The sequence below is a fragment of the Vanellus vanellus genome (genome assembly GCF_965231255.1).
Source record: "Vanellus vanellus genome assembly, chromosome: 2".
In the NCBI taxonomy this organism is placed as follows: Eukaryota; Metazoa; Chordata; class Aves; order Charadriiformes; family Charadriidae; genus Vanellus; species Vanellus vanellus.
This window is the reverse complement of record NC_138906.1, coordinates 2,232,520-2,253,015: the sequence shown is the minus strand read 5'-3', so window position 1 is coordinate 2,253,015 and position 20,496 is coordinate 2,232,520. Positions and strand designations below refer to the sequence as shown.

At 45.4% G+C, this 20,496-nt stretch overlaps 1 protein-coding gene across 2 annotated transcripts in view; it reads right to left on the bottom strand.

Moving 5' to 3' along the window:
- MYL3 (myosin light chain 3) overlaps positions 1-20,496 on the bottom strand; it is a gene marked incomplete at both ends in the record, with an annotated part of 38,811 nt that overhangs the window by 17,981 nt on the left and 334 nt on the right. The window lies entirely within an intron of this gene.

The window sequence follows — 20,496 nt, the reverse complement described above, 5'->3', positions numbered from 1 at the left end:
AGTTTTGGACAAGGGTGGGTTTTTTTATTGTGCTCTTGGGACACCGGTTTAGCAGGCAGAAATGCAGCAGATGGAAAGAGGCCCAGAAGGCCATCAAGATCAGTATCATTGTGTTGAGGTTACATTTGTATTTCACAAGCATGTGGCTTTTTCCACGAAGACCTTTTTAAGGCTATTAATACACATCATCCCCATCATGCCCTCTCCCACCACTTTCTGCGCAGAGCAATTACGATGTACAGAAACTCCTCCACTGCCCATGGGTAAACCTTGACACATGGTCACGTTTCATACAGCTCCACGTCACTCCTGATGTCTCATCTCCTCTGCCTTCTGAAACTCATTTTGTACATCTACATTTAGGTCCCAGGGTTGCCCGAAGGACTTTCCTCATTATTTCTACTCAGCTCATGATCTAATGGGAGGGAGGGCACAGGACAGCATACAGACACCTGACTGGTATATGAGCTGTGGCAGACGACAGCACAAGATGCTCCACCTGGTCTTCAGGAGGAACAGCTAAAGTACAGTGAACATTTTGCAGAACAGAAACCCAACCATAAAACTCTTCCGATACTCCATGTTTTCAGTTTTATGTTTGGTCCCCAGAGTTTTCAGAAGAAAAAATTATTTCAAGTTGATCTGAAATGACAGGTGGCTTTGGAATAGCAGAAAATACATTGTTTGGGAGTCAAATAGAGAGCTGAATTGTTGACCTTTTACAATACCTCACTATACTGATAATGAAAGTGAAGTGAAAATAGAAGTCAATCATTATTTTCAGCTGAATTGTTGAAGCCTGGTGACGATACGTATTTCAAGATCGGGAAAATGAGGCAAAGTCTTTGTCAAGGTCATGCAGAGGATGCTGCTACCTAAAGAAATACACAAGCACATTTTTCTTCAGCATGCACTCTTTTCCACCAGAAGATGGTCACCTTGAACCTTTCTTTATCTGGTTTTCCTGAGAGCTGGAAAATTACAGCAGTGTATCGCCACTATAACTTCAGCAGACTTTATGGCTTCCAAGTCCCTACTTTATTTTGGAATAAGCCTGGATGAGGTCTGCCATGTTGTGGCTTTTGATTCACCTGGTCTCTCAAGCAGTGGATACAAAAGCCTTGTGTGAAGGACTGGTGTCTGGTTTGGGGCTGGGAAGCACTGGTTTGGGTCTCAGAGTCACTCCATGGGACATTCCCAGGTGGTGAGACAGCAGGAGAGGGGGACACCTCAAGTAGGTGCATCGCATTGAAGGTGATGGGGGGTGGTGAAGGACTGTGGAGAGACTGAGAAATGCATTTGGGGAACCTGTGAGGTTCCTACCTCAAGGAAAGAAATATAACACAATCCTGAACTTCAATATCTCAGACTAAGTCTGCTCAGCCGTACTGCTGTGCTCTGAATCCCCACTGAGCGAGGAACCACAGCCTGATGAGTCTTCAGGGCACAGGTTCGGCTTTGCACTTTGTAGAAAACTTGTCCAAGCATCCTCACCTTAGGCACTGATGCTCTGCATCCTTATCCTGAGCCTGACCGCTGGGTGGCAGTCCCCTGGCAGGGCTTCACATCCCCTTGCTTCTTGCTTTCCTGTAAATACCTTCTGGGGCTGAAGGAGAAGCGCTCTTTCCAGTCACTGTGCTTTTCCAACTCTGGTAGTAGCCTATAAATCGATAGTTCCCTTTCTCGGATGGGGAATGTGTTGCCACAACTTTCTGGAGCGCAAAGGGAAATTCCAGAGCCTCGACAGGAGAATGACACAGTCGCTTTGGAGAACTGAGACAGCTTCTGGCAACAGCCAGCACCAGAAATATAAAACACTTTGTAGACTGACTGTTCTCCCTGTAGCAACATGGTTTTGGATTCTCCGACCATTTATTGACAGCTGGCTTTCCGCCTTCTCTGCAGCTCCCCCCTTCACCAGCCTCACCAGCAGATGTTTGTTCAGATGTTTGCAACCATGGAAGAAATTATAAAGCCTAAAAAATACCCTGTTAAGTCCTGGAGGGGAGCCTGGGGTGTAGGAGAGGTCAGACGTTGCTTGTGCTCTCTGCTTGAAGTAGACACTAGCTCGTGGGTTGGGTCTCTGATGGAGAAGAACCCCAAGGGTACAGCTTGTGGACCTCATTGCAACACTTCCTGGGGGCTTCAGGCCCTCAAACCACCTCGTAAGTGGGTGCTAACAAGGAAAAAGGCTCATTTCTAAATCCACATGCATGGTGGCAGATGGACTCCACCATTCCACATGCAATTATGGGACAACATTGCAGCTGTACCCTTTGCAATACCATCATCTTAAGATGGAAAGTCTCACACAGGACAGTGAAAATTAGTCACCAGGTAGCACATGCGGTGGGTATGATATGTTAGAATGTACCCAGGAAAAGTGAAACACTTCTGTATTTAATTTGGTAAACAGCTTAAAGAAAGGAAAAAAAAGTGAGGCATTATTATTATTACACTTTTATTATTTTGACATAAAAGCCTTTCCCTTTGTCTTTCATTTCCAAAATCAAATGTTTTGTCTTGTAAATACTGGCAGCTTTTTCTTATCTCCTTTTTTTTTTTTAATTTTAAATTCAAATATTTTTATATTGAAATGGCATATTTCATGTAAAATTGACTTAAAGAATCCAACTCCCCCACATTAGATCACTCCAAACCCTACCAAAACAATTCTTTTGGGGCTGAACAAATCCATTTTGAGTTGCCAAAAATGAATTTTTGTGGCTTTTTTGTGTGTTGCTGAAACCTCCTCCTGAAAATTCAAGCTGGTTTCTTCTAATATTTTAATTCCCCCACCAAGCCAAAAAACAACCACCCTCCAGTGAACTAATTTTGCTCTCAGATGAAACAATTGTGTAACTCCTCTAAGTTGCTGATTGACATGCCAGTCACGCTAGTAGTGAATGGGACCATATGAGGCATTTAGTTGGCCTAAGTGAAATGAGTTTGGTGGATCTCAGGCAAGAAATAGCCTAAAGGTGTCTATAAAGCAAAAATCTGGAAGCAAAGGAGTCGTTTTTGGATGTGGAAGCTGAAGCCGTTACTCATATACATCAAGGTCCCACAAGAAACAAAATACCTTGGCGAAGTACCTCCACCAACAGCACCAGCCACCACAACCATCTACCATCCTCCAAGGTCTAGTCTGAGCTTCAGCATCCTGAGTAGAAAATATTAAGGTTTACCCAGAGATACCCTGACACAACACCACACCGTGCAACCTGATGCAAATGTCCATCTCTGTGTCCCAGCTCTGTGCCAAAGGCGGTGTTTTTCTCCACCGTCGGCATTTCAGCCATCACCACCCCAAGCCCTCCCAGGGATGGGATGATGCCAACCGCCAGCCCCCAGCAAATCCAGTCCATCCTTGTGCTTTTCCAGCTCTGGCAAAATCAAACAGTAGCTGGACCCAGTGAAAATGTCACACCCCTTGCCCTGCAACTTTCTCCAAAAAAAAAAAAAGGGTTAAGCTGCCAAAGAGTCACCGCGATAAGGTGCTGGCAACGGGGCGAGCTCTGCTTTTGTTACACGGAGCTGGCAAGGCACAGCACACATGCCGCTCCCAAAATAATCACGCTGTGACCCAGCCACAGTTTCAAATTGGCCAAAAATTTTCCTGTAGAAAATCCACGAGCACAAACTAATATGTGCCGTACTTCATACTCCGGGGGTTGGTTTTGGTTGGGTTTGATTTTTTTTGTAAATTATTTTCCAAAGCAGGACGTTATTCATTGTGCTGAAAAACAGCGTGCTCCCATCTCGCTATGCAACCGCAGCCGTACTGGATGTTCCTGCCCGTCCCCAGCATCACCAGGGAGCTCAAGTCCGAAAAGCTGAGCCCCCGCTGGGAGGCTGGTCAAGAGGATGGAAATTTTAAATCCTGCCCTTCTATCGAAATTTCAAATTCTGATGGAAAAAAGAAAGAAGGAGAAACCCTTTCCCTCTCCCTGGCACCACCATGAGTTTTTCCTTTTAGTTCAGCCTGCTGGGGTCCTCTGCTTCATTTAGAGGCTTATTTATTTATGTAGAAAGAAGCCAAATCTGAAGTTTCCTCCAACCGCAATTGGAGCTGACGTTTCAGAGTTTTGTTTTGGTTTTCAGGTTTTTTGTTTTTTGGTTTTTTTTTTTTCAGTCCGCTTACAACGATGTCGATGTCCCAAACCTGATCATATTAACAAGTGCTCTGACCCGGGACAGTTTTCTCCAGGCTTTGCAGCGGAGCCTGCAAGGTGATACTGAAAAACAAGTTTCTCCCGAGACCCACAAGGTCCGTGCACGTCCCTCTGACGCCCTTTCGCACTCCCCACAGCCAGCTCCCGCCATCATACGCAAGGATGTTGGAGGCAGATTCAGTCACCGTGTTTACACAGTGCTGTCACCGACCAGCACAGCATTCCATGACATTTCATTCCTAGGCAGAGGGGCGTGCATTTTTTTTTTTTTTTGGGGGGGGGGGATGGGGGGGGGGGGTTATTTTTGCAACCATCAAATCAAAGAGAGGGAACTTTTTTACCCCCTGCCAGGCTGTGACTGTTACCTACTAGTCAGCACTAACCACAAACACTGAAATGTTCGAGTTATTTTCTTTACCAACATTTTATCTTTTTTTTATTTCTTCGTTTTGTTTTTTGTTTGTTTGTTTGTTTTTTAATTTTTTTTTTTCACCCCCAAGCGCTCAGCAGTTGTTGTCAGGCTGTTCTTAACCATAGCTGGGTTCTCAATGATGCCTTTTTTTATTTCCTTGCTCTACAATGGTGTTTTTTTTAAGGCTGGGTGGGTTATAACCCGGGTTGTTTTTCTAAGATCGTTCACAGGAGCAGACTTCTCGCAGGAGATTTTTCAGCCGCGTCTGCCCAGTGGCTGTGATGTTCCTCTGCTTCCCAGAAAACACAATCGATGGATTGTCACTGTTTCTATTCTGGGCTTTGGATGCGTAAGTTTGCCTGGAGCAGAGCAGTTTTTGCAGGCTGGAGGTTGGGTTGGCTCCAGCGGGGTCATGGGCTGAGTGCCACCTTCTATCCCGGCGCAATCCCGGCAGGATGGGCTGTGGGGTTGGGCTCTCCTGCACCTGTTGGAGGGGCTGGGAGCGGGGCACTGGTCCCCAACTTGGCCATCCAGGCACCTTGCATGGGTACAGTGTGTGCTGACATAAGCATCAGGCATTTGGATAAAGAAAAACTTCATAGGGGTATGCACGGGTGGGAATGTTTGCTCATCTATTTATACCTCTGTACATATGTGGGTATTTATCCATATGTATATATGAATATACATAAATGCACACTCACATTTCTTTCCTACATACATATCTATGCACACGTGCACATACTATATATTTTTATATAGAACTCTAAACTTACTACATATATGTTTATATATATATATCATAGTGTCATAGAATGGTTTAGGTTGGAAGGGACCTTAAAGACCACCAAGTTCCATCCCCCTGCGATGGGCAGGGACACCTCCCCCCAGCCCAGGTTGCTCCAAGCCCCGTCCAACCTGGCCTTGACCACCTCCAGGGATGGGGCAGCCACAGCTTCTCTGGGCAACCTGCGCCAGGGGCTCATCACCGCACAGCCAAGAATTTCTTCCTCATATCTATTGTATGCACAACTTACATTCACAGCCATACACACACATTAATCCTCAAGTCAGCCAAAGAAACTAAAAGTGATAGATGATGTTTCATAAAGGACCAGGATAAATCTACACTGATCCTTTTAAATCTAGAGGACACGATCTTTTTTGGATCTGGAGCACAGCTCTTCGGAAAAGCAGGATGCAGGTATTCAGCTGGGATAAATGCACGTGGGTGCGTGCGTGACTGGAGGGGGCTGTGCTGATTGACCCCTGTGCTGGGAATCAATCCGTGACGTGGACAGCATTCATGAGCAAAAGCCGTTAAAGCTCTCCTGATCCCTGTTATTAGTGGCAGCGACACCCAGTTCCCTGGCTATGGCTGGGATTCTGGGAAGCAGCTATCTCATCAGAGAGCTGGGTTGCACGCTGACCGCATACCCTGAGCATAGCACGGTGATTTCAGTTTAAAGTTAGTTGAGTCCCTCTTCTCCCCATCTGCTTTCTTAGGATTCAGATTGCAGATAGGATAGGGGAGTGAACAATGCCACGTAAAAAGCATGCGTGCAATGAATGAGATACGAAATTAAACTCAAGATGGAAAAGAAGGAAATTCGCTTCAGAGGGAAAAAAACCCCAACATTCTGGAGATTATATTGGCATTGCCCCTCTACTATTATTGCATCCATTTCCTTTCCCATATTTCTCTCCAGTTCTTCATACTGGCCCACATATGATAATTTTATACATATATATATATGAAATATTGTTAGGAAATATGCTTTGACATCGCTTTGTTGTTGCTGGTTTTTATTAAAAAATAAATACCCGGGCTTTACCCAATCCTTTCGCCACTTGGAAACCTTACTCCAAAGTCTAAGCAACTGATCAGTCTTTGGCCTGGGCAAGAAGAGACGGTTGAGGTGGACGAGCTCACTCTCAGTCTAATGTCAGAAAATGCCATAGTTTGAAACCATTCAGAGACACAACAGCTTTAGGAGGGGTTGGGATGCTTTGGCACCCAAAGTCTCAGAGCCTGTGCAGTGAGGTGGGCAGGTCTGATCAGCTGGAGCCGTGTGTATGGAGAAGAAGCAAGAGTTCTTCACGCGGTCCTGGTCTTGGTGCAGAGCTAACTGGCTCTTGGCAGGTACCCACTGCATGCCTGAAAATCAATGTAGATGCATTCTGCTTTTTTCTGCTGCCAAGGGGAACCACTCTGTAGTAGCTCTTGGGTATTTTTGTCAGTCCTACTCTTCTATCACATCAAAACCTTTCATGAAAGCCCATCTCAGAGCTACAGTAATCGCTGTCCCCATTTTGCTGCTGGAGCATGTAAGTGCAGCAACAGGTCTTTACCCAAGGTTACTGCTCCCAAGGTTACAGTTCCGGGTGGCACAGGGAAGCTGAAGGGCTCTTTCACTTGGGAATGCTTTTCATAAGGAAATGCATTGCCCTGGGCCAGCACTGCAAGGATTGGTGACAGTTTGGTAACCACCCTGACCCTGGGAAGGGATGAGGTGCAGGACGGGGAGGGAAGGCAGCACATTATCATCTGGCTCTGAGTCACAGCCCCATCCAACTTGCAATATTTGAAATCATAGAATGGTTTGGGTTGGAAGGGACCTTGAAGATCATCCAGTTCCAATCCCCTGCCCTGGGCGGGGACACCTCCCCCCAGCCCAGGTTGTTCCAAGCCCCGTCCAGCCTGGCCTTGACCACCTCCAGGGATGGGGCAGCCACAGCTTCTCGGGGCAACCTGCGCCAGGGGCTCACCACCCTCACAGGGAAAAATTTCTTCCTGATATCTCATCTAAATCTCCCCTCTTCCCATTTGAAACCCTTCCTGCTCGTCCTGTTGCTCCACTCCCTGATAAAGCATCCCTCCCCAGCTTTATGTGGCTCTGCTCCATGCAGGAAAGACCCACTAATGTCTTTTTCCATCCTGTCAGCATCGACACCAGGGAAAAGTGAACCCAGGCACCTCTGCCCAAACACTAATGTCTTTGCAAAAGTTAGGAGAAACCTAAAGTTTCTGCTTCTATTGAGAGTTGCTGTTCCTCCCCGCCCCCTTCCCTCCTATAGCTACTCTCAACATTTTTTCCTCTTCTCGAAGTTAAGATTTAACTGGTTTACGAGAGGAATAAATAATCTGTCTCTACAGTCCAGCTTTCCAGCAGCTTGGGAAAAGTTAGCACTTTGGCCAGGGCCTTCTGCATGCTCTGAGCTGTGCGTTTAATTTAAATTTAATAGTTATTGCACGTTACACCAATGGCGATTAAAACCATATTGATTGAGGTTTAGCAGCTATGTGAGAAATGCAGATCTTATTACAGAGCTGCTCCGTATCCAGAGTGTGCTTTTAATAACTCCCTGCTCATCAAGGGGCAGATTGGAGAGAGGAAAAGGAAAAGGCAAAGCTGGGAGGCACCGGCTGGAGGGGTGATGGTAAGGCTGTGGGTCGGGCAGCTCTCGCTCGCTTCCCACCTCGGGCAAGCACACCCACAGCGTGAGATCTCCACACCGATATTTTGCTTTCTTCCCCATCTATAAATCAAAGAAAACCTACCTTACGCACAACTACAGACACGCAGACAAGCCTACAGAGGCCACAGCCCCACCACGTGCTGGAGAAGCAGACAAACATATTGCTTCAGATCTCAGAAGATGAATTTCCGTGGCAGGATGCATTGCCGTAAGGGTTTTCTAGGTCAGGACCTGCTGCAGAGCCACTTGAAAACCCCAGAATCTGTCAAAACGGGGCCCATTTGTTATTCTCTCATCCCCACCCCCGCCTTTTCGAAAAGCTGCAAAGTTCAGTTGGTGGCAAAGCAGAAATAAACAACCTCTTGTATCCTACTTTGTCTGAGAGAATGACTGAAAAGAGAAAAAAAAAACAGGGAAATAATAACTGCATTTAAATCACCCTGCTGAGTGCTATGCGCACCCTTCCAAACCAACTTTTTGCTTTTGCACAATTCTTTGCTTTGCACAGTTTGCACAATTCCCGTGCTCCACGCAGAAGTGAGAAGCTGGCTGGGAAACACCGCAGAGACAAGAGGGATGTAAAGATCAGGGGAGGCAGATAAAAATGTGAAACATGCAGGGGTACGAGGGCAAATGTAGAGGGAGACGGATAAAAAAAAACCCAACCTAGACACATTTGCAGAAAATCTTACTTTTGATGGTTTGAAATGACTCAGTCAAGCTGGGCTACCCTTGGGCAGGGTTTACCTGGTGCCACAGCCTTTTCTTCTGTATTAGGGAAATAAAGTTAATAGCGTTTAAGACCCTCTACAGAAATCGTCTCTTTTCTATGAGAGACTAAGGAAAGTCACGTTCAGAAAATCCCGCTGCGCTCCTGTCTCTCAGCAATCCAGATACAGACACAGAAAGCTGCACGTTTGGCGTTAAATGCTCCAAGCCCTCAGGATTCAGCAGTGCTGCAGCTCTGAGCTATTTCAAATAAAAAAGAGCATATGGGACTTGACAGGTTTTTATCTCTGCACCCCTCAGACCGAGCTGAGCTGTTCACAGGTTTTGTTTTGTACGTCCCGGTGCCACAGACATCCGCCATTGCAGAAAGGTTATTTTTTGGCAGCTGCATAACAAAGATTTGGAAGAGGAAACTGCCCAGAAAAATTATTAAAAAAAAGAAAAATTATCATAAATCATAAATCTACATATTTTAGGGTGCCACTGGGCGATTTCCAAAATTTCGGGGAAAATGTCCTTTTGATTAAGAATGAAAACAGATTTGGGTTTTGTGTTCTACTTGATGACAGTTTTAGTTGGAAATGAGGGAGAAAAATTGTTCCAGATCAACCAAAATGTTCTCTTTTGCCCAAATTGAAGTAATTTCAGCCATTAAAAAATTCTGGGTATTTTTTATATAAGAAGGAAAGAACCCTCCAAAATTAATAGCTGCTTTAGATCAAAAAAAAAAAAATCTAAAGAGGGAATTAACTAAAAAAAGCTGAAACTGGTAATTTTCTTTATCCTTTTCAGATTTTTTTGCAAAATCTTTGCAAAATCTGCATTTATTTGCAAAACAGCCTGGTACCAGCAAACTGAACTTTTCAAGTCTTCCCAAAAAAGCATTTTTATGAGACCCGTCACCCAGCTCTGGAACAAGAGAGATATACAAAGATAGCCAGACTTTCGTTGGCCCCGAAAATTCATCTGGAAAGCTCCTTCGATTTCCAGTGCTGTTCGGTTTTGGCCCTATGAATGAGTGGAATATACCACAAAGAAACCCTTTTGCTGCGTTTTAATTCATGCTTGCTCAACATCTTGCTATTTCTTCGCCCTTCTGCATCCTGGCCCGCATCTCTTGGGGCTCGTTTCTTTGGGGATGCCTCCAGCCCCGAGGACGCGAGTCATCCCATATCCCCTCTTCTGCTGAAAGATTTCACTGGGTCAAGGACACAGGTTGTATCCTAATGCTAAAATTCCCTTTATACTTTCAGACACTGGTTCATTTCTGTCAAGCAAGCTGCCAAATTCATGTCAACCCGGGGCCACCTGCTCCGAAGGGAGGGACAGGAGGGAGAAAGGTGCTCTCTCCATTATTAAGAGCTGCTCCATGAGGGCCAGCCTGGCTGGGAATGTCCTGTGCTTCCAAAGTGACATGGATTGTGATAAATAAAGGAGAGAACAAAAGAGCAGAGCCGCCTTTAGAAACGTGCTATGGCAGCATGGCATTTTAATTATGTTTACCGCAAGAGTCCCTCCAGAAGCACTGAAGCAAATTGTTAATGGGGTATTATAAGTATGACCATCACTTGATTTTAATGTGCAAGGCAGCACATCTCAGCCACCGAGCCCTGCGAAATACCTGTGGTAGATGCATTACAACAGCCCCTCGCATGTGGGGAGGCTTTGGAGAGGGAATAGAGAGGAAAAGTGCCATGCTTCAGGCTTTAGCCATTATGAATTGGGAGGGGAATCTCTCCAGGAAGATGATCCTCTTCCAGTTCCCATCCAAAGCAATCGCTTCCCACTATGACTTGAAATCCTCAGGTTTTTCCCTAGGAAGGACCACTGTCAACTGCAGTTGTATTCCCCTGAGCTTTGAGGGGATGACGGATGGGGAGGATGCGAGATTTTCTTTCAGACGTGGTAGAGATTGCTCAGGTTCAGGATCCTGCAGATCTGTTCTCCCCCATGGTGAGTCCAGAGCCAGGATTTTGGAGTAGGTCCATCAGAGTAGGTCCCTGGAGTAGGGATTGTTCAGCCTGGAGAAAAGGAGGCTGAGGGGAGACCTTCTCGCTCTCTACAGCTCCCTGAAAGGAGGTTGTAGCGAGGTGGGGGTCGGTCTCTTCTCCCAAGGAACAGGTGATGGGACAAGAGGAAATGGCCTCAAGTTGTGCCAGGGGAGGTTCAGATTGGATATTAGGAAAAAATTCTTCACAGTAAGGGTTGTCAAACATTAGAACAGGCTGCCCAGGGCAGTGGTGGAGTCACCATCCATGGGGGTATTTAAAAGATTGGTGGCCGTGGCGATGAGGGACATGGTTTAGTGGTGGGTTTGGCAGTGTTAGGTTGCTGGTTGGACAGATGATCTTAAGGGTCCCTTCCAACCTAGACGATTCTATGATTCTATGATCATTACTTTTACAGTGGGGCATCGGGCAGAACCACCAACACTCAGCAGCCAATGTCTGTACTGTGGAAAAGTTCCCCAAACCGGTAGAAATCCAAACCATTGGAGCTGCACAGCCCCGTACAAACCAGCTAGTTTTACTGGCTTGCATCCAGGCACAGTCCAGCTCTGGCAGTGCTCTACTGGTGAGCACCAAGTATTTGCAGTTCTCATTAGCTGGGGCATAAAAGTGAGCTGCCAGGGCTCTTTGCTGCATCCAGATCATGGCTTGAGTGTCCCTACTCTTCAGTGGGCCCTCTTCTCTACCACTGCTTTATTTGACCTACCTTAGATGCTCATCTTCGGGTGAAATAAGTGAACTTCTGAAAGTGCCTGTTTCTCTTTAGCAACTGTATTGGGAGCCTGAAGAGACTAGCTCAGCCTTGAACATCTAACTTGTAGATGCCTGAAATACAGCAGGTGAATCCCACCTTTTTTTTTTATTCCTATCTTTCTCTCTTATTGGGTCCAAAATGCTTTTCCCTAACTAAAATCTTTGGGCTCAGTAGAGCTTATCTGGCTCAAAATCTGTGTATATGATGTCAGATTAGATGATTAAACAACCTTAAACTCTATAAAACAAGTACTCACCACACTCAGTGACATGAAATGCTAATAGACCATGCAGGAGCCTTAGGTCTTCTTCACTCATCCTCATATTTCTATTTGGTGTAGGCTTGCAGGGCAGAGGACCCTGGTTATCCTAGTTATTCCAACTGAATGGAATTTCTCCTATTTTATTCTTTTCCGATTCTTCTCCTATGCCTATCCCAAGGGTACCAGGGCACTTTGGTTCATTAGCTTTCTAGTGCAAAAGAGCAGTGGGTCGCATGTCAATTAGTTGTAGAACCTTTTCAATAACGCAATCCAAGCTTCCAGTGCAGACTTTCTGCACTCATGGGGATCATCTACAAAGACTCTGTGTTTGAGATAGTAACTCGAACTTGTGCAGCCAAAGGTTTCAGGATGGAGCTCCTTTTTCTTCACTATAACCAACTGAGATAGACATCTCATCTAAGTTAAATGTCTGGGTTGTCTCCCTAGGAGCCAGGCTGGGCTTTTTCTACTTTCAAATAAAGATTCATCCCAGCCCAAGAAAGATATCTGGTATTTAAAATAGGTGGCATTTGAAATCTTCCTCTGGAGTTACAGGAGTTGGTGCCATTATTATGCTGAAAAGGGGGTTGTCTCTATGCATCTGAAGATATTTTGCCAGATCAATGCAATTTTTGAGCCCATACCTAAGACACATTTGTCACTCGCTAAACTAAAAATAAATCACAATAAGCTTACAAAAGTTCTCACACCTTACCAGGGCACCGGTCCATAGCAAGAACGGTGAGTCAGAGGCAAATCCCATAAAATGCAAAAGGAAAAATTTCCTGCTGACTCCCACGAGCTTCCAATGGGGTCTCTTGTCTTTGCGAAACTTTTAGTCGTTTTTGCCTGGGGCCTCCTCGAGACTCACTACTCAAATTTCTCTGTGCTTGAAAGGTTCAGGAAGAAACGACTGAGAGAAAGAGGCCCAGCATGGGCTCGGTTTAGCCTGGCAGGTGTCTGCCCACTTCAAAAACCTTCAAATATGTGAGCACAGGAGGGAAATTGCTCTCTAAAAGTATTTCTGCTGAGATGCACTGGAGGCCAATAATAATAATGGTGATGACAATGGGAATATGTTACACCTGGAAGGAATGAAACCAAAAGACAAATAGATTGGAGAAAGAAAGACGAGAGGGTGTTGGGAGGTTGAACGCATAGGTGGCCACCTTCAGCTGTTCTGATGCCTGATCTTGGAGGCTCAGGTATAGAGTTCCCACATCATTCTCAGGGAAGGCTCGGCCAAACTCTTAATGAGATCTAACATCCTGACAGGTTTCAAAGTGGGCAAAGACCTGCATCCCCCCTATCATCTAAGTGCCGGGTCCTGCACTTGGGTCACACCAACCCCATGCAGCGCTACAGGATTGGGGCGGAGTGGCTCAAAAGCTGCCGGGCAGAAAAGAACCTGGGGGTGTTGGTGGACAGACGGCTGAATATGAGCCGGCAGTGTGCCCAGGTGGCCAAGAAGGCCAACAGCATCCTGGCCTGTATCAGGAATATTGTGGTGAGCAGGACTGGGGCAGTGATCATGCCCCTGTCCTTGGCACTGGTGAGGCCCCACCTCGAGTACTGCATTCAGTTTTGGGCCCCTCACGACAAAGACATTGAGGTGTTGGAGCGTGTCCAGAGAAGGGCTACAAAGCTGGTGAGGGGTCTGGAGGACAAATCTTATGAGGAACAACTGAGGGAACTGGGGCTGTTTAGCCTGGAGAAGAGGAGGCTGAAGGGAGACCTTATCACCCTCTACAACTACCTTAAAGGAGGTTGTGGAGAGGTGGGGGCTGACCTCTTCTCCCCAGTGACAAGTGATAGGACGAGAGGAAATGGGTTCAAGTTATGTCAGGGGAGGTTTAGATTGAATATTGGGAAACATTTTTTCACTGAAAAGGTTATTAAACATTGGAAGAGGCTGCCCAGGGAGGGGGTGGATTCGCCATTCCTGGAAGTGTTTAAAAAAAGGGTAGAGGTGGTACCTGGGGACATGGTTTAGAAGTGTTTTTTGTCAGGGTAGGTTAATGGTTGGACTTGATGATCTTAAAGGTCCCTTCCAACCTCAGCAATTCTATGATTCTATGATTCTATCTTACTAAAACATAACACAATTTCTTCTTTCAAGCTGGATATGATATGTATACACCACATGGGATATCCAGACAGGCTTCCTTCTGAATCAAACAAGCCCTTAGCAGTTTGGATGCCTTTACTATGTCCCAGGTCATCATCTACTCAGAGACCCAAAGAAATGGTTCCCGCACTGAGTACTGTGCTCCCCTGTGTGGGTGGCTCAGGGACAGCTCTGTACCACCTTCTACCTGGTGCACTGTTGACATAGCTGTGCCTTTCTGGTGTCAAGCAGGGGTGAAACAGTTTGTTGAATGGCTTTGAAGACACCTGCTCCTCTTGTCTCTGCACCATAGAGAAGGAGTTCTTCAATACATTGAGATCCAAATCATGCCCACGCTGGGATGTCCTAACCTTGGCCCAGAAAATGGCTTTTTCTAGCAAGAAAAGCCCCCCTCTTTCCTAAGCAACCCCTGCTGCATGTGCTTGCCATGGGTCTATTTTGCAAAGGACCTTCCGCTCCTGCCACCAGAGAGCTACAAGGTTACCTGCTGCTGAGTCTCGCGTGCCAGAAGAGATGGGCCCCCGTGAGCTCATCCCCTGTTTCCCTCACACATCCAGACAAAACACTTCTTTTGCACACTCAAAATCTCTCTCAAGTGGGCCAACACCTCAGTTTTCTTATTCACAAAGAAGCCTTTTTGCCTACAAAACCCTTCCTTCCTACAGCCCCCCCCCCTCCTCTTCTTACAGAAGTCAGGGACGTAGCTGAATTCCTCTCTCTGAATAAGAGGTACATTCAAGACCTCTCACGCAGCTACAAAACTTAAAGAAATCAGGGCACACACACCATAGCTACTGATTGCACACACAAACACCACGAAAACACGACCACAAAAACTCTGTTTCACACACGTGGGCACAAAGGTGTCACGTGCTGCTTCACCCTCTCTTGTACGAACATTCATTACTCCCATAAACTGAATTTCTTTAATACAGCCACATATTTAATAGAGCATTTTTTTCTCTCATGCACACTAATACAACATATTTGCCTTACAAGCAAAAATTCCTTTTATCCACAAAGTAACTCCTGCTTTTTCATTCCCCCATCTAAGCTCATCTCACAGGTATGTCCACTCTTAACTCATATACATTTCTCCCACATCCACGTTCACTCTGAAATAATCATTTCGCTCACTTCAGCTCGGAATAAATTATTGAAATGGGATTTTTCCCCCATGAAAATCAATCCGTCTCCCCCAGGGGATGATTTCTTCCCTTCCCCTGGACTGCAGCCACCCTGACCCTTGCTCAGCCCAGCGGAGACTCGCACGTGCACCCCTGCCCATCTGCCTGCCTGCCACCCCGCCATTGCTCTGCCCCGCGCTCGCTGCTTCGCAGCTGAGCAGGCAAATCTGGCAAGATCTCATCCTTACAGCATCACAGAATCACAGAATCCCAGACTGGTGAAGGTTGGGAGGGACCTCTGAAGCTCCACCAGTCCCACCCCCTGCCAGAGCAGAGGCACCTCCAGCAGTGGCACAGGACACGTCCAGGAGGGTTTGGAATGGCTCCAGAGTGGGAGACTCCCCCCCCTCTCTGGGAAGCTGTGCCAGTGCTCTGCCGCCCTCACAGCAAAGAAGTTCCTCCTCATGTTTAGATGGAACTTCCTATGGTCAAGTTTGTGCCCGTTCCCTCTTGTCCTGTCACTGGGCACCACTGGAAAAAGACTGTTCCCATCCCCCCGGCACCCTCCCTTTAAGGAGTTATGAGCGTTGATAAGATCCCCCCTCAGTCTTCTCCAGACTAAAAAGTCCCAATTCCTGGTGGTGCATGCTGCCCGCTTATTTCCCTTGTGGCTGCTCACATCCCAGATGCTCTTACAGCTTTTCTCACAAAAAAAAAAGGGAAGGAGCTTTTATTTCTTAGCATCCCTGCAGATGTTCAGAAGCCCACAGGGTTTTTCAGGGAGAACAGGTTTCACATGGCTTCAAGATCAGAGTACTCCACGGAAATAAATGATGACTGTTTTTTCCCCAGGCACCAGTATTACCGCATGTTGCTACAATAAGCATATCAAGTGATGACAAGGGAAAATGTGGTTATTAAGGATAACTCTATATGGTAAGCCATGTCCCTTCCAGGTCCTCACATACACCAGCTGTCTCTGCACGGCCTTTTTGTACCCAGGACTCTGGACTTTGAGCACACGTCATCTCAGCTAACTTTAGCTGCTGAAATGTTGGCATCCAAATATCTGTCTTGTCTCCCTCTATCAACAGCATCTCCCTGGGCTGATTCAGTCCATCCCAATATAGGTGTTTAGCACTATTGAAAGGGACAAACCTCTAGAGAGTTTCTCTAGAAAACTCTAGGGCCCCTCACGACAAGAAAGACATTGAGGTGCTGGAGCGTGTCCACAGAAGGGCAACGGAGCTGATGAGGGGTCAGGAGCACAAGTCCTGCGAGGGGCAGCTGAGGGACCTGGGGGTGTTCAGCCTGGAGGAAAGGAGGCTGAGGGGAGTCCTTCTCGCTCTCTACGGCTCCCTGAAAGGAGGGGTTAGCAAGGAAGGGTTGGTCTCTTCTCCCAAGGGACAGGTGATTGGACAAGAGGAAATGGCGTCAAGTTGCACCAGGGGAGGTTTAGATTGGATATTAGGAAAAATTTCTTCCCAGAAGGGTTGTGAAGCACTGGCACAGGCTGCCCAGAGCAGTGGTGGAGTCGCCATCCCTGGGGGTATTTAAAAGCCGTGTAGCCGTGGTGCTGAGGGACATGGGTTAGTGGTGGGCTTGGCAGTGCTGGGTTAACAGTTAGACTCGATGATCTTAAAGGTCCTTTCCAACCTAGACAATTTTATGATTCTGTAGCGATCACCTTTCCAGTGGTTAAAACTAGATAAGCCAGTCCCACTTTCTGTGTACATAACAATAAAAGATGAATCCTGGTTTGCATCAGCCTCACTATCTTTCAGAAAAACAGAATATATTTCTGGCAAAATAAGCCCCCCCTCTAAAAGACAGCATTCAGGTGGATATCAATCAGATGTACGGAAAAGACAATCTTCTTGGTACAAAATCGCTTCAGGACAATCTTGTCCCCAAAGTAAAGAGGTTCAGGGGCCATTCTAGAGAAACACTTTCCTTCCATGACTTCCTCATGGACTCAGCCAAACTCTTACAGAAAAACAAAGAAACAAATGCCAAATACTCTTTTCTATGAGTTGCAAACAATATTCAATCACACCCATTCAATCTACTTTGAAAATTTCTAAGTATAGGATCAAATCCTATGGGAATGTATATGTGGGTAACATTAAAACTTTAGAATAACTACATTTACTTAAGGGGATGTGTCTCACGTTTAGGCTACTGTGACTGACACACCAATATAGACCCGATGCAGATTGAGCCCATGAAGCAGCAAGAGAAAGACAGAGGGATAATCTAACATGGTGCTGGAGTGCAAAATAAAGCTGTTCGACCCTTATCGTGACAGCAGACTATGACAGTTAAGAAAAACGAAACAAGAAATATTTTTTTCCCCTCCACAGAAATATTTTAGTTCTGAGACTTTTTAGTGTCTAAAAAAAAAAATAAAAGTTAGAAAATACCAAATAAAAATTGTTCAATGAGGTCTGAGAATAAATACTGACAGTTGGAGACATTTCCATCAAAAAATGCATTTTGATCATTTTTAACATTTTGTTTTGATACAAGCTTGTTTTTCCTAGCCTTTTTTTTTTTTTTTTTTTTAACTATAGATTATCTTCTGCATGAAAACAAGAACCAGTTTCACCCTGGAATGCAGAAATGGGATGTTTAGAGAATTTTAAAACTCATTAAAGCATTTTTTCAAATGTTGTACAATGATCTAGGGAGGTATCCTGATCTACACCAGATGGCCGGAGCTCCACCAGAGCTAGGTTTATGAAACGGGAAGCACTATATTTGCCAGACCCAGCCCTCGTGCACAAAGAGCTTCAATTTTGACAAAAGCATTTTTGATGAAAAACATTTAATTGAAAAGTTCCCAGAAAAACCTCTCTAGAGAATATCATCTCCCCTTGCTAAAAGTTTTGGGAAATAAAATACCCCAGACCCAAACCATGCATCTACCAACGCTTTCCCTTGTCCAGTTTGGTATATAATAGATAAGGGAATATTGTCAACAAAGATGAAGAGATGTTATCATAGGAGTACTGTATTTATTTTCTTTTTAGGAACTTTATGCATATTTTTTAGCACTTTAAAAACCATAAGATTCCGTAATTGAAAATTGTGTGCTGTTGCATGAACAAGTGTACAGAGTGAGTAAGTTAAAAAAAAAAAATAAAAATAATCAAGTTTCAGATCCTATTAGGATGAAAATATATTTGATGCTTTTGAAATTGTAGCGACCGCAAAGACGCGCGATTATTTTTTGAGTGGTACCAGTTTGGGGTTTGGATTTTTTTTTTTTAATTACAACTCATCTCTCTACTGGACTTAGCTGCCCTTCATACCACAGTGTCACAGTACCCCAGCTGGATATTACCGCAATGTCATGGCATCCCGGCTGAAGGTATCTGTGCCCTCTAAGAGAAGTTGTTGCAATTGCCCCCTCCTCCTTTTACAGTGCAGGAATGTTAAGTACAGAGACACCAGCAGATTGCTGCATCCCACCACGTACCACTTTGCCCAAGGTCATGGTGGAAGTCCTTCTCAGAGTACGGCACCAATTCTGGCGTCATTACTCTAAAAACTAACCCAAAACTGAATTCCTTGTAATACGACTTTTCTTGATATAGTTACAAATGGTAGCTTTTTTTTTTTTTTTTTTTTTTCCACAGGTATTTAAACTGAAAGATTTGCAAGGTCTTTATGATTCAAGGCAGGACAAACCCAATTTCAGTGCTTCCTTTGTTAGAAATGCCCAGCTGCAAGACTCAGTCCCACGTGGAAGAAGCAAAGGGTTTCAGCAGCCCGGGATTTATGAGCCACCCCCGCGACCTGCTGCAGTGTGCTCACGCTGAAGAGACAGAGGAACATATTCCCTTCCTCACATAGTTCCTGAGAGGGAAACTTTACATTTTTTAGCTAACAAGAGGGGGTAACTGCTTTTTTAGCTAACAAGAGAGGGTCCCAGAGACATTCATCCTTCATCCCTCACTTCAGCTCCAAGGAGCTGGTCCCGTGGACCACTCTGTCCTTTTTGCTCTTTGGCATTATCTAGTCTTGTCTCGTGTCCTCTGGCTCACCAGAAACACAGGTGATCACCAGGACTCCCCCATTGGTTGCCCAGTTTCTTTTTAAAAAACAAAAAAAAACAAAAACAAAACAGGAAAGAATCTGTCTGCTTTAAACTAATCAACAAAATAATGCTGATTTACACCCAGTCATTGCCTGGCCCAAAGCCCCGTGAGAAAGAAACCTGTGACATGCTGCAAACCTCCTCTTCTTTTCCCCAAGGGCAATGCCTTTTCCCAAAGGAGAACTCCCAGAGGACAATTCCCCAAGGACAATACCTTGCAAAGAAATCCTGCTCTGTCTTACAACGTCTATCTGTCATGTGGTATTTACTGGGAAAGCTGTTCCTAAAGATACATGCAGGGGTCTCTGACATCGCCTGTGAATGCGTGTGGTGCCAAAGGAGCAAAGGGGAACTAGTCATTTTTAGACCTTTATTCATTTATTGCGGTTTTTATAAGTCAAGAGGTCACTCTTTGATAGTCCATTTCATGGTCATTTCCATAGGAATATAATATTCCTTTCTCCTCATCATTGTCTGAGAGAAATTTATTTTGAAATGAAAGAGTCACTCTCAGATATCTTCTGAAGGGTAAATTCCCATGGAAAAAAAAAAATGTTTTAAAGGGAAACAGATCTTCAGCATCATTTCACTGGAATCAGCTACTTCACAATTTTAAAAGCTCTTGTGTCTCTTAAACATTGGCAGTTCCCTGTCAATGGGGTGGTTCACTGAAAGGGCAATATGATGCCAGTTAAGCATCTCAGGATTAGCGTAGTGACCCCAAATCTTCCCAAAATCTATTTCTGAAATGGCCTTGGAAACCCAATCTTGTCCTTACACATTTGAGCAAGACTTCAACAAACCCTGCTGAGATCAGCAGTGACTCTTTCCAGCAGGGACTTATTTAAAGGAGGAGTAGGAGAAGGCTCATGCCCTTTGGAGGAATTCTTGGGGCAGAACCTGAAGAGCAGGTCATTCAGGAAATCTGGATTTTTGCCTAAGTTTCTCTCTGCCTTCCAAAGCACATACTTTTGCCATTCAGCAAAACACACGCTCTTTGCCATTCAGTTGGGCTTTTCTGGAAAACCACAGGAGGTAGCACTGGCTCACTTTAAGGAAGTCCCAGGCTGGTGATGTCTACCAAAGTGATGAGAGAAATTAATTCAACCCATGCTCCAAGCCCACGCCAAGCCTACCATGTGGCATTGGCCGTTGGTTACTCAGTGGTCAGCCCTGAGTGCAGTCGGGCCTTCCTGGCATCTGCCTGCAGAGGAGCAGTAAGTTTCCCACTGAGGTCAGTGAAGCTCACATGCAATGAGATTTGCTACTTTGGGGCTAAGACAAATAGGTCTGAACATCCTCAGATCAAACAAGATCC